The sequence below is a fragment of the Berghia stephanieae genome, chromosome 11 (assembly GCF_034508935.2).
Source record: "Berghia stephanieae isolate SIO BIC M18660-M18661 chromosome 11, UCSD_Bste_1.3, whole genome shotgun sequence".
NCBI lineage: Eukaryota > Metazoa > Mollusca > Gastropoda > Nudibranchia > Aeolidiidae > Berghia > Berghia stephanieae.
Window position 1 is genome coordinate 2,466,804 of NC_088370.1, and position 15,544 is coordinate 2,482,347.

A 15,544-nucleotide genomic window follows, 5' to 3' on the forward strand; every position below is an offset into this window, starting at 1 on the left:
CATTGTTTCGATTTTATTTTGGGACGGTTTCTTTTCTCACTATGACAATGATACGATATCAGAGCTACATTGTCCAATATACAATATTTCAACTGTCCAACAATTTCAGATTTTTGAGAACAGGACGTCTGGAAAATGAGAAATTTGGATCGATGTGGAAACATTGAGCCTCTGTGTTTGGTATATTCCACGAATCCGTTTTCAAGGTCATTCAAGACTTTTCCAGCACGTGATGTGAACAGGAAGTACACTGTAGGATAGCGTCGTTCTTTGTGATTCAGTTCGTCTTGAAGTATCACTTCAGTGACGTCATTTCTGATTGACGCATTGGTGAAAAGTTGAAAATGGCGGATGGGTATGGAAGAGGACATTGCGTATTTTAGAAGTTTCTTTCGAAGAATCTCGTTATGAGATGAGATAGAGTTCTGATCACTAATCTCAACAACTCTTTCAACTTTACAGAACGCGAGGTGTTGAAGGATGAGTTCATCGTGTTGTGTTAGATGACTCGTTAAACGTCCCGATGCAGACATGGCCGAATTTGAAGACATCAGTTGATAAATGAAAGCCACGTATCTAACGATGAGATCCATTCTGCCGCTTCCACTGTGTTATTCGGGCTTCTAATAATATACAGATGGTTTTGAAGAAGTCACTGCTTTAAGCTGTGGACTGTAAAAAGTGATAAACAAAAGTAAATAAAACAGTTTAAAAAAAAAAGAACACAATATAAAACACGGAACGTTTCGGAATCAAAACTCTTCGTTAGCCAACTCCAAAAACAATAAAAACATAATACATTACTTAAAATCAAGATAGACGGCATATAAATTTCTTCACACATTACCTCTACCCGACTCAGGTGTGAATGCGTATCTGACTATTGGGAGTGACTATTTGTTTGTTTCAAACTGGAAACTACTTCCGCTTGCTATGTCTGACCATTTTATTTTATTCCAAAGTTCCTTTTCAGCGCCTGGCGGTTGGTCTCAATACAGAATCTGATTGAGGTTAGAACTCATTATGGGAAGAAAATTCGTGACACCAAACCATTAATTCAGAAAAAGTGAGTGGAGCAGGCACCTATGTTGATAACTAAAAGAGATGAAGAGAGTAGGATAATGCCAGGAGACAATAGAGAATTAAAACATTTTCGCGACGGTGATGGGGGTTTGAACCCACGACCTTACTGGTACGACAACTCCGCATGACCGGGGGGAGCGTGACTTTACCGTATGAGTGGATCGTGCATAGCTCATACGGTAGAGTCACGCTCTCCCCGGCCAGGCGGAGTTATCTTACTAGTAGGATCGCGGGTTCAAACCCCCATCACCACCTCGAAAGTTTTTTTAGTCTCTATTGTCTTCTGGCACTTTCCTACTTCATCTCTTGCTGAAATCAAAGCCTCTACTCTTTTGATTCCCATAGTTGGGATTGTGTACGTAACCAGTCCTTAGTACTACTAATAATGAATTGGTTACAACATAAAGATAGCATAGTTATTTCATTAGCAGGATATATATGCAGATTCGGACAGGACGTAAAAGAGAGAGGATGGATGCTCTTTACTGACGACCAACATTTATTTAGACTAGAGAATAAGATGCGATTACTCTGAAATAAGAAAATCATTAACTCAAGTAATCCAGTCCTCCAGAAGAGTGGTGTTACATTTCAAATGAAAAACACTTATCTTCCTTATTGATAATAATAGTGATAATAATAATAATAATAATAATAATAATAATAATAATAATAATAATAATAATAATAATAATAATAATAATAATAATAATAATAATAATAATAATAATAATAATAATAATAATAATAATAACAATTATTATTATTATTATTATCATCATGATCATCATCATCATCATCATCATCATCATCATCATCATCATCATCATCAGCAGCAGCAGCAGCAGCAGTAGCAGCAGCAGCAGCAGCAGCAGCAGCAATGTTATTATTGTCTTATCATTATCGTTATTCTAGTTGTTGTTACTGCTATCATTTTTCTTATTTTAATGACATTATGGATAACAAACTTGATCTTATTGTTACTAAAAATAGACAAAAACATTATCATTCAACATGGAATAAGGTTTTCTTAAACACGTGACTAGATAATCAAAAAGAAAATGTCATTTCAAAATAAAATTACTCTGACTCAATCAACTTTCTGTAATTAAATACGTACCTGCGTTCATTTCCCATCCAATGTGAATTCCCCTTACACGTTCATTTCCCATCCAATATGAATTCCCCATACACGTTCATTACCCATCCAATGTGAATTCCCTACCACGTTTATTTCCCATCCAATCTGAATTCCCTACCACGTTCATTTCCCATCCAATATGAATTCCCCATACACGTTCATTACCCATCCAATGTGAATTCCCTACCACGTTTATTTCCCACCCAATCTGAATTCCCTACCACGTTCATTTCCCATCCAATGTGAGATCCTCTTACACGTTCATTTCCCATTCAATGTGAATTCCCCATACACGTTCATTTCCCATCCGATGTGAATTCCCAACCACGTTCATTTCCCATCCAATGTGAATTCCCTACCACGTTCATTTCCCATCCAATGTGAATTCCCTCCCACGTTCATTTCCCATCCAATGTGAATTCCCAACCACGTTCATTTCCCATCCAATGTGAATTCCCAACCACGTTCATTTCCCATCCAATGTGAATTCCCAACCACGTTCATTTCCCATCCAATGTGAATTCCCTCCCACGTTCATTTCCCATCCAATATGAATTCCCTATCACGTTCATTCCCCATCAAATGTGAATTCCCCTTACACGTTCATTTCCCATCCAATGTAAATTCCCTACCACATTCATTTCCCATCCAATGTGCATTCCCCATACACGTTCATCCCAGACCTGCAGTGATATCTCATCTCACGAATTCACTACTTTTATATGTCAAACCACAAACATCAATTTTATATTTGTGACTTGTCATATCAATAAGGTGTGATGTCTAGTTGATCCAGATACGAAAATAAAACTGATTTAAAGTTAGCTTTACTGGAAATGATATATAACATAATATGTTCAGTCTTCTTTTAGTTTTGGTTGTAAACCTTTTACTTTATCTCTCTCCTTACCACCGACAGCAAAATCATCACATTTGTTATGAAACAACAATATACATTTTTTCTTATTCAAATTTATTTTGTACTTCACAAAATTTGAAGAATGATCTTTGTAATAAAAGCTGTTTTGCAGAGAGCTTGTTTGAGTTTAAAATATCAATTTTTCTGCTGGGTAAGCCTGCCATATTGGGAAAATCTTGAAATTCATCGGTAGGGAGAGAGTTAAATACCGTTTTAATAGAACTGTTCAAATGTATCGTAACTACATACCTTATCTCTGTGTTCCAGTCAACACCTAGTGATGTGTTCTATCTAATCTCTGTTGTGATTGACAATGCTGTCTGTTCTTTTGTGACAGGAATTATTATGATCACGATTACCCTGCTATGAGCCACTACACATTGAAAATTAGTGCTAAGTGACGCTCTCCTCCTATCCCCACCCAAAGCAAAAGCGAAAAGAACAACAACAACAACAACAAAAACAAACAAAATAAAAACAAACAAAAACCCAAACAAACCGGAAGTTTTGAAAGAAAATATTATCACGTCCTACAGCAATGCAATTCTAATAGTATTTGATCACGTATAATTAAATTTGTATAATTATACGTTAACCTTTGAATGACGGAATCTGGTTTTATCCGACAATAGGATTAAATCGCGGTTTTAGAAAGTTAGAAAGATCACATAATGACAAAAATCACAATTGTTTAAACTACACACCAAACAAATTTTGATCAATTGTCATTTTAATAATATTAATTTACTTCCAATCTAAGATTGTATTATTAAACGTTTAAACGAAAATAGAGAGGCTTCATATGGGAACAATACAGACAAAGGACGTTTCCGGTACAAACCCTTCGTCACCACAACAATACACAAATAAACGTGGAAAACAAATAAAATGCAAAATAACGTCTGTGTACGGACTGTGCACAGACGTTAATTTGCATTTTATTTCATTTTATTTGTTTGTTTTCCACTTTAATTTGTGTATTGTTGTGCTGACGAAGGATTTGTACCCGAAACGTCCATTGTGTGTATCGTTCCAATACGAAGCCCCTCCATTTTTACTCTTTCGTTAATATTTTCACGATCACATGCTTCAGGCAGCCCCTACCGTTCTCTATTATTAAACATTAGAGTTTTTGACGATATTGACATTCAATTCTTTGGGTTTTTTTTTTCATTCATCAAGCTCTTAGAACAAACAGTGAAAAAATGGCAACGGTTAACACCAGAGATCTAACGATTTCTATCCAGCCGGCATTCTACTACTAATTGCTTCCGATGTGGGATTGTATAGACAGACGTCAATCATTATAACAATGGTGGCCTTAGATCGTCTGGGTTTTAAAATAAATAGAATTAAACCTCTTAGATCAAATAATGAGACATTGGCAATGGTTGAAATTGTGGATCAAATGATTTATGACCAGTGGTATTAAACCGTCTTGGTTGTCTAAAAAATGAATAATTCAAGCTCTTTTATCAAATTATAATGACAAAACGGTTGAAACTGCAGACCGAACAAATTGTAACCAAACGCCATTTTAAATATAATAATAATATTCGTTCCCTATCAATGATTGTATCAATAAAGGCTAACCTTTTAACGAGGCTGGCATTAAACCGACTGTTTGTTCTTTTATTTTTTTTATTATTTTTTTTGCTGTTTTTTAAAAAAATAAATCAAGCTATTAGGTCACATGGGGTCCCGATAGCTCAGTTGGTAAAGCACTCGCTCACAACCAAAGGGACCAAGATCTTCACACCCCCCCCCCGCCCTTCTCCTTTCCACCCAGCAGTGTTGCTGTGTCCGTTAGATTTTGGCCGGAAGAACTTTGCGATGGATTAGCGTCCTATCAAAAGGATAATAAGCAATTGATATTGTCCGTTTCAAGCTTGTTAAAAACCGGGATAAACTCCTGCTCCATGGACCCTATGGCTCTGAAGGACTACTTTAGATCAAATCATGACAACAAAATTGCAGGTTTAAACTACAGAGCTATCCCACGTCAACATTATGCGGCTATGTGGTCTAGTGGTATGACACTCGCTTTCGGATCTGAAGGTCCTGGGTTCGAGTCTCGCGCGGCGCATAGTTGAGTCCTTGGAAAAAGCTATTTAATCACATTCTCTCACCGTAATGAGGTGTCAAATGAGTACCTGGCAGGTAACTTTTTTTTCAGCTGGTGTCTGAGATGTTTCTTGAGTTTTCAAAGTTGTCGACAAATTAAATTATTGTGCGGGATATGTGGCCTAGTAGTAGGACTCTCGCATTTGGGTTGGAGGGTCTTGGGTTCGAGTCTTGCTCTGAGCGGCGAAAATATGAGTCCTTGGAAAAGATTCTTTACTCATTCACTCACCGTACTCAGGTGTAAAATTAGTACCTGTTTATTATCAGCGGTTTCTTTAACTGAAAATTGAAATAATATCACCTAACAGGCGTCATGTCTCGTCCTGCGTGTCAAGTGTTATTTAAAGAGCACGTTTAGTGGATATTGTACTAAATTAACGGCCAAGTTGTTGTTGTTGTTGTTATTGCAGTTATTGTTGTTGTGGTTGATGTAGAAAATGTTGAGTATTCATCTGATGTGAAGTGATATTATTATCAAGGGAACCCTTGTAAAGCTCTTTGAGCAAGTTTAGTGGTTATTGTACTAAATGCTGTGCTAAATATTGTACTAAACGGCCAAGTTGCTGTTGTTGTTGTTATTATTGTTGTTATTGTTGTTATTATTGTTGTTTTTGTTATTGTAGTTGATGTAGAAAATGTTGAGTTTTCATCTACTGTCGGACGTGCCGTCTCTTTGCGTTTTTTAAAACGTTGTGGACAAATGATTAGACGGTTTATCTCCCCTGATACAACATGAAGCAAATATTATTGGAATGCTATTAGCTACTATAATGTAATGTTTATTGAATACTTGAGACGCTCGTATCTGGATTGCGCTAACATCCCATAATGTGCATTTATTTCAATTAAATCACCAAATAGAATGATTCGATGATGGTGTTGTAGGGGGATGGTGAAAATGAAGGATTGTAACAGAGATATTAGGAAGAGTGTTGTTATGATGATGATGATGATGATGGTGATGATGATGATGATGATGAGGATGATGATGATGATGATGATGATGATGATGATGATGATGATGATGATGATGATGATGATGATGATGTTGTTGAGGCCGCTGGTGGTGACGATGACTACGATGTTACTGGTGTGCATATGTGTGTGTATCTATGTCAATATATTGTATTGTTATAAATGTGTTACCAAATGACAAATTGCCACAATTTTGAGAACAATATAGATATATTATTATTACTATCATTATTGTTATTATTATTATTATTATTATTATTATTATTATTATTATTATTATTAATTATTATTATTATTATTATTATTATTATTATTATTATTATTTATTATTATTATTATTATTATTATATTTATTATTATTATTATTATTATTATTATTATTATTTTATTATTATTATTATATTATTATTATTATTATTATTATTATTATTATTATATTATATTATTATTATTATTATTATTATTATTATTATTATTATTATTATTATTATTATTATTATTATTATTATTATTATATTATTATTATTATTATTATTATTATTTTATTATTATTATTATTATTATTTATTATTATTATTATTATTATTATTATTTTATTATTATATTATTATTATTATTATTATTATTATTATTATTATTATTATTTTATTATTATTATTATTATTATTATTATTATTATTATTTATATATCTTTTCTTTTTTATCTTTCCTTTACGTTAACAAACGATATCGTTTACAGACGCTCCGGAAACGTTCGTCCCTGTCTTACTTCCCAGAACTTGACTGCACGGTTCGTCACCTGTCGTTCACTCACAGACACTTGAACTAGAACGGTTCGTCACCCTGTCCTTCACCTCCCAACACACTTGACTAGCACGGTTCGTCACCCTGTCCTTCACCTCCCAGCACACTTGACTAGCACGGTTCGTCACCCTGTCCTTCACCTCCCAGCACACTTGACTAGCACGGTTCGTCACCCTGTCCTTCACCTTCCAGCACACTTGACTAGCACGGTTCGTCACCCTGTCCTTCACCTCCCAGCACACTTGACTAGCATGTGCGGTGTATAAATTAATTATTAGATTAAAGAAATTAGGGAGCAGGCACCAGTGTAAGATAAAGATCTGAACACGTGTGTATGAATGAAAGGTACCAGACAAAGCAACAACAAAAAATACAAGAAAAAAAAAAACCATCCGGAAAAATCAGTCTACCTCTCGACCGAAGCCGATTCCCTGCCACCCAATGCCTCTTCTTGCTGGTGGAGAAGAAGCCTGGCAATTTCTCCCCCAGTTTTGAGGAGTGGATGTCCCTGCCCTCTTGAGGGATTACTTACTTACTTACGTATCCGAACCAGCGACCACCTGAACTTTCGCCCTTCGGTCTTGTGCCATGACGTAGAAGTTAGACGTCTTTTGTAGTTATTCCAGGTGACTATAAAATGTGTTACTGATGCTTGGATTTGGTGGGAAGAATGTGCATCTCAGGTCTTCAAGAGGTTGACATTCAAGCAAGTGATGTGTTACTGTTTCATTGGGGTGTTGACATAGGGGGCAGGAAGGCGATGTGTCTTTTGTAATTTTGCTTAAATGGTTGTTGAGCGGTATGTGTTGTTTTCTTAGTTGAAAGATGATGCTTTGCTGGTGTCTTCTGAGCTTATTTAGGCAATCAGTCTTTACAGGAGTGGTCATAATCTCGAGGGATTGAATTCGTCCAAACCGACTTTCATCTCGTACATTCATCTCTGTCCAAGTTTAACCAAGTTATGTTGTGTGATCTTGATTTTTTGGGGGGGGGGGGGGGGTGGCACGTTGCAGTCGAGATTTTTTGTGACCCCCCCCCCTGTCCAACCAGCACTGATTGGGTAGCTGGGTCTGATATGTCTGGCGGAAAGTACTTTGCAATAGACTAGCGTCCTAATCAAAGGATAGCAAGTAATTGCTATTGATTGTTTCATGCTATAAAAACCGGGATAAACTCCGGCTCTTCATATTTTTGATGTCCTATCCATCCCGATTGGCATGTACGTATTTGCAGGTCTGATAACCCAAATTGTTCTGGGCTCATTGCTGTAATGGAACTACTCTCATACCAACACAAAATATTCTACATTACGACAGTGTTAAGACAAGCCCATATTTGCGTTTAGGTTATCAGACCTGCAACGTTTCGCACGTTGATCCCAACATAAAACCGAATTGATACGGTGGGTGACAAATTGAGTCATTGAGTAATGGCGGCGCCCTTACGTGCATGATATAGATGGAACGAAATTGAGGTCACTCAGCTCTTTGTAATTGATTGTATAACAGCCATTTTAATGATTAGTACTCACTAAATTCTACCAATCAGATTTTAAGCGTTCAAGTTTTCACATAATTTGTGTATTGGTACGTGATATCTGGCTGGTTAAACGCATGGCATTAAAATAAGTACGCTTACATAAGATTTATTAGAGAAAGTGATGCACAAAGTGCATCTTGCATTTTATAGATCGATCTCGACACCAGGTATCAATAAACAGACGGACATGACGTAAAATTCTCTTCATTGTCACAGACAGTCATGCATCTGTTGAAAAAGCAGCCAAGCAGTTACATTCAATGGCTAAGAACCCAGAGACACAGAAAACATAGAAGGAATGCTTGTGACCCGGTTTTCCTCTGTCTTTGGAGACCCGGCATTGTTTTTGCGTGGAATTTGCGGCGCCTGTTTGTTTATCGTTAGTTCTAAACGTGGCGTCGTCTGATTTGGAGGTTGTAATCTTTAGAGGTTCAGTAGAAAACCCAAAACCTTGGAATATGCCGGATGATGAGGTCAAGGATCCCTCTGAAGTGTTAAGACCAGAGCCAGGCATCGTAGTAGTTGTTGTTGTTGTCGTTGTTGTTGGTGGTGCTGTTAGAATTTTTGAGTTTTCAGCTGGTGTTGTTGTTGTTGTTGATGTTGATGTTGGGAATGTTGAGTTTTCAGCTGGTGTTGTTGTTTTTGTTGTTGTTGATGTTGGGAATGTTGAGTTTTCAGCTGGTGTTGTTATTGTTGTCTCGTCAGTTTTCAAATCTGTCGACAAATTATTCGGTGGATTTTCTTTTGAACTGACTGACGTTGTGTGTAGGTTATTGAAGGTTGGTGATGGATCTGTGCTGTTGGTTGTAGTGGTGATCCTTTTTCCCTCAGTTTCCAAACTCGATGGCCATTCTGTTGTGGTCTTAACTAGGGGTTTGATATCATCTACAAACTCTCGTGCGAGGGTTCTCAACAAAGGCCACTAACCTCCACCGCAAATGTTCCTGAAGTCGTCACGATCAAGAGACCAAAACATGACGCCTGCCAGCTTGTTCTGACGAATGAATTTGGCCTTTTCTCTTAAACTTCTTCGATCGTCGTATCCAACCCACTGCCATCCAAAACTCGTATTCCCGTATGCTATGGGGACGCTTTGATTCTCCAACCATATCCTCCTCCAACCATTGTTTGCAATATTACTACACACTTCCCAGTATTCCATCAAATCGTTATCTCCAGAGGACTCACCAGACACATTCTCAAAGACCACAGACTGACCTTGACCGTTTCCAGAAGGTTCGGACTCAAGCGTAAAATTTCTACCGAATCCGGAAATCCCTAAAACCATTTTTCTAGACGGAAACTCGTCCTGTAACCACCCTTGGACAAAATCATCGATATCAGGAAAGAGGGCCGAATGGTGCTGCGCTCCCGTGCTGGTATCCCAAGAGCCGTAGAAGTAGTAAGCAGAAAGAAATACCCAATCCAGGAAATTTCCAACTCTTCTCGTTTCATAGAAACCCCTCGCCTCTGTGACGTTAGCTTCCATGGTCGCAGACAGGGAAAGCCGCGTTCTATTTTGGAGTCTGGCCTCAGCCTCAAAAGTGCCTCGAATGTTTACCAAGAGTCCAGTGAATCGAGATCTGTCTCGGGCATTACCTCCCCTGTCGTCAACCGTCGGGTACTGCCAGTCTACAGTAGCACCGTCGAAAGAATATTGTCGAAGATAAACCACCAAATTGTCAGAGAACTGTTCCATGTTGGTTTGATTTGATACGAGTCTACTGAATCCAGCCCCACCCGCAGCCCAACCTCCTACTGCTACCAAGAGTTGTATGGTTGGGTTGGACCGTCTTAGGCGATTGAGTCTTGCATACAGGCGCACGTCGTTGTACTCCGTGGTGCCTATGTTTGTCCCACGTACGTCAGCGAAGGCAAACACGATATGGGTACAAAGTCTGGATGGGAATTGTCTGGGGTTGATATTGAAGGGGACGGGCTTGAACTGGGACCAGTTGGTGAAGAAGCAAGCACGTATGTAGCTCAGGGTGTCTGAGGAAAAATATAACATTTTTAAAACGGATATACGAGTAGAAATATAAGATTTTTAAAAAAACTAGTCCATTGGAGCCATTGGGCCCATAGAGCTGGAGTTTTTATTCCGGACAAAAGCGTTTGTTTGTTATCCTTTGGATATGACACTAGTCTATGGCAAAGTGCTTTCCGCCAAATCGAACACACTCAGCTAGTCATTCACTGCTGGGTAGACAGATGGGAGGGGGGGGGGGCGGTCAGAAAAAGTCTTGACTGCACCCGGATCGATGTTGGTCCCTTTGCGTGCGAAGAAAGTGCTCTACCAACTGCACTATCGAGAAGCCCAGTATAAGATTAAGTTGTAATAAAAATCGTTTTTAAAAAATTAATCTAAGCTTCTGAGTAACATTTTTTTTGTTTTCAGCGCCCCGAAAATTATTTAACAACTCTTAACTTACTTACGTTCAAAGTAAAATGATTTATTATTCCCTGTAGTTTATGATTTCTTTATATATTGATTTATTATTCCCTGTAGTTTATGATTTCTTTATATATTGATTTATTATTCCCTGTAGTTTATGATTTCTTTATATATTGATTTATTATTCCAATATGTTTTCTGCATGGGCACATGTTGTCGGCATATTTGTAAAATTAATTTTAACATGCTATTGGGATAGGATATAGCTCTGATATGGATAAGTAACAATGATAGAACTACTACTACTACTACTACTACTACTACTACTACTACTACTACTACTACTACTACTACTACTACTACTACTACTGCTACTACTACTACTACTACTATTACGACTTTTTCTTCTACTACTACTTACAATGATAACAGGACAGTTTCTACTATTATTGCTACTGCTACTACAACAACTACTAATGCTTAAACAGATAGTGATTATGATGTAGATGATGATGATGATGATGATGATGATGATGATGATGATGATGATGATGATGATGATGATAACATAAATGACGGAATAAATACTAACACTGATAATGATAATGACGATGATGTTGAAGATGATGATGTTAATGATGATGATGATATTGATGATAATAATGACATGACTGAATAGATAATTTACTTTACGAGACAAATAAATAACTAATTAAATGACTTATGTATTCATTTATTTATTTATTGATAGAAAATAGAAAAAAATGTTTTAATGGAAAGAATATCAGTTCTTGTCTATCCCATAAAGAAACTCACGTTATAAAAAGCACATAATCAATTTTACAATACCTTGACACAGAAAACACGTTAAAACACACAACCATAATTCTGTTGATAAATTCATCTTTTTTATCTTCTACAACATTATCATAACATATTCTAATAACTACTTTATGGTTTGTATGGATAATAAAAGTAAAAAATCCCACGCTTTCCGCTATACCACAACCAACTGTGCAAAACGAGAAAGGTTGGCGAATAAAAATGTTTTGTTTACTCAGTGTTGGGACCAGGAAATAAAAAACCAATGGGCAGTGTGAAAAGAAGCTTAAGTGTCAACCATCGATAAATGGCTCGAATAGTCATCTATAGCAGAGCTGCCAACTTGAAATAAAAAAATATTCGTAGTATCCAAGGGGAAAAAAGGAAAAAAAATCACTTTAACTCTCTCCCTACCAGCCATTTTCAGGATTTTTCCCAAAACTTCACACCAAACTAATTCAAAAATATATTTTTTTATCACTCAAACACAATAGCAGTAAGTTTTTGCGATAAATAAAGTCGTGAGCAAGATATGCTCTACAACACACTGTTCATTTTATTTAAATTTTACATGAGAAATTTGAATAATACGAATGTTGGTTGTATCGTAACGAATGTGACGATTTTCCTATAGTTGGTCAGGAGAGGGTTAAATCGCTTTAAAATTCACAATTTGCTCTCAGCATGGCCCAAAAATGCCCCACAGTTCTGAATATGAGTTCTAAGAAGCTAAACTTTCCTCTCCACCAAATTTATTGAGTCAAAGAGACCTATACAGCTCTGTAGCTGGAGCCAAAAATTCGTATTTCTAGGAATTTTTCGTAGTACTAGACAGGTCTGCCTATAGGAGGGCAGAACATTCGTGATGTTACACTTTCTACTCTTCCAGTTCCAAACTCCTTGAAAGTGTGCATGTAAACGATCCTTCACATCAAAGTCGATTGATTTATTGTGTGTAAAGTATATAACCCAAGGACAAAACGCTGGGAGCAGAATTCTCCACTATTACTGTCACCCATTAGGACATTGACCACGCTCAATATTGCTTGATATTCGTGTTTAATTAAGGCAACTTCCCGCTGAGCCACATTAATCAGGGGTTATATAATAATATTTCCGAAGGAAAACAAAAACGAAAATGCCTAAAGCGGGTCTCGAACCCAGAACATTCTGGGTCCTAATACAATGCCTTAACCGCTCGGCCACATCACTCCCCTTCATCCCTCTCCGAGTTGTTCCCTCACACAATTTTTCAAGAAGATTGGCTGCACAGAGTATAGATAGTATGCGCCTGGCTTAGAAGCTCACAACATTGCCATCCGGAAATATAACGGACCAAAACGTGACGTCAATTTCGTTCCTTCGATTAAGTCTTGACCAAGGTCTAAAGAAAACACACCAGGTCCATTGTTATGTTTTCCCCCGGAATCTCTCTGTAAGAAGATTAGTTAGTTGACAGGGAATTATATTATGGGAGATTTGTATATGACGAATAATACTTTTTTGCACTACTGTTGACAGGGCTTTCAGTCTTGTATGTATATATTATGCATTGTTATATTATTATGGCTATCATCTATATGCGCGCGCGCGCGCGCGCGTGTGTGTGTGTGTGTGTGTGTGTGTTTGCTTTGCATGTCACGGTTAAAGGTATATGTTTGTACACCACATTTACATGAGTACATTTAAGTTGAAATACTATCTTTACCAGTGTAACATTATTGTAATCTTTAATCAATAGATAGAATGCGCTTGGCCAAGGAGTTCACAACACTGCCATCCGGAAGTATAACGGACCAACACACAAACTCTGTGTAACCATGAACTTTTATAGTCTTGTTAATACAGTTTAGTGAGAACAACTCACAAATGCGGATGGCAAAAACAATAACAAATGCCTGAGTGACGTCATCTGCATACTATCTTTAGATTTATGGCATTACTATCAATATTAAGGGCATTCAATGGATTTTATCCCATTTTGCCATATACCATATGTTATGTTATGTTAAGATTAGAACATTCTTGAGTTATGGCTTTGATGTAGCGCAATGCTCGATAAATGTATTCAAAGCTCTTTACAAGGGGTCCTATGCGATGCATACATATTTGCAGGTCAGATAACTCAAATTGTTATGGGCCCATTGTCGCAATGGAAATACTCTTAACCTTGCTTAAGAAACTCACACCATTGCCGTCCGGAAATATAACGAACCAACACACAAAACTATGTTTAACCTTTCTTATTAGGCACACGGCGTCGGAGTTTATTCCGGTTTCTTTAGCGTGAAACGGATAGGACATTAATCTATTGTAAAGTACTTACAAACATGACAATCCAAGATTTCAACCACGTCATGCAGGAAAGTGACACTAAACACTTAGGGGACAATAAATCCAATACAGAGAATTGGATATCAGCAAGGTCATGGGAGCTCCTTAACCAAAGAAAATCAATCAAACTAAATCTATTGAACGCTAAATCCCCCCGACTGAAAGAAAGGCTATCCAGTGAATACTCATTAAAGGATAAAGAAGTGAAAAATTACACAAGGAAAGACAAAAGAGATTTTGCAGAAAATTTAGCAACTGAAGCAGAAAATGCAGCTGGAAGACAAGACACACACAAACGCTATACAAAATTTAAAAAAAGCTCTCGGGAAACAGAAGTTATGGTCAAGAGAAACCATTAAAATCCCAAGATGGTAGTGTCATCACAGACGAAAAGGAGAAAATTGAAAGATGGAGAGAATATTGTCACAGTAAAGATTGTTCACAATTATTTGTTGTGAACTCCTTGGCCAAGCGCATTCTATCTATTGATTAAAGATTACAATAATGTTACAGTATTCATATCTCTATTTGTAACTACCATTGTTAATTGTTTTTCATTTATATTAACTAGTAAATTCTGGGGCCTCATTCTACATATATCTTTATGCATAGTCGAGTAGCTCTTTACTCACTTGAGACCATGACATTTTTTGGAGGGGACACCCGGTGGGGGTGTCACAGTAAAGATTGTTCACAATTATCTTATTAAATTTTATTTTATTAAGAACTGAATTCATCTCACTCCAGTTATATTTCGGTAGGCTTAGATAAACTTTACCTTCTAATATTAGATCGTCTTTCCTTTTATAGCCTTCCCTCGAATTAATTTCTAATTAGTGAATACTTTTCGTTCTACATTCTGTCACGTAGCCACTTATTATAAAAGCTGATAGGTCTAACATTCGACACTCACTTTCTCTCCACAATCTATGCCGGACGGCCAGTCGCTCTATTCCTATATATATACTGGAAGATTTTTATCTTTTGGGACTTTGTAGATATTATATCTACACCATTAAGACGCCGGAGCTTTTAACTTTGATTGTATAATCTTCAAGGATCAAACCCAAGCCCGCTGTACTACACTATAACCTCTTTCCAATTGCCTGGAAGCGGAATTTTACGAGTCCAATCCTGTTATCAGAGGAATAGATCATCCAAGCCCATCAACTGCCTGGAAACGTAAACTTATGAACCTGATATATTATCATAAGTTACGTAAAGTATTCATATCTCTATTTGTAACTACCACGATCACTGTTTATCTCTTTTAATTAAATTTCATCATTATTTTTATTTCATTGTAAACAAATCGTTAATTGTTTTTCATTTATAGTAACTAGTAAATTCTGGGGCCTCATTCTACATATATCTTTATGCATAGTCGAGTAGCTCTTTACTCACTTGA

At 36.9% G+C, this 15,544-nt stretch overlaps 1 pseudogene; it reads right to left on the reverse strand.

Annotated features, from left to right (window-relative positions):
• Positions 1–1,057: 1,057 nt before the first annotated feature.
• On the reverse strand, positions 1,058–11,884 carry LOC144957140 (chitinase-3-like protein 1; annotated as a pseudogene).
• Between the last annotated feature and the right edge of the window lie 3,660 nt (positions 11,885–15,544).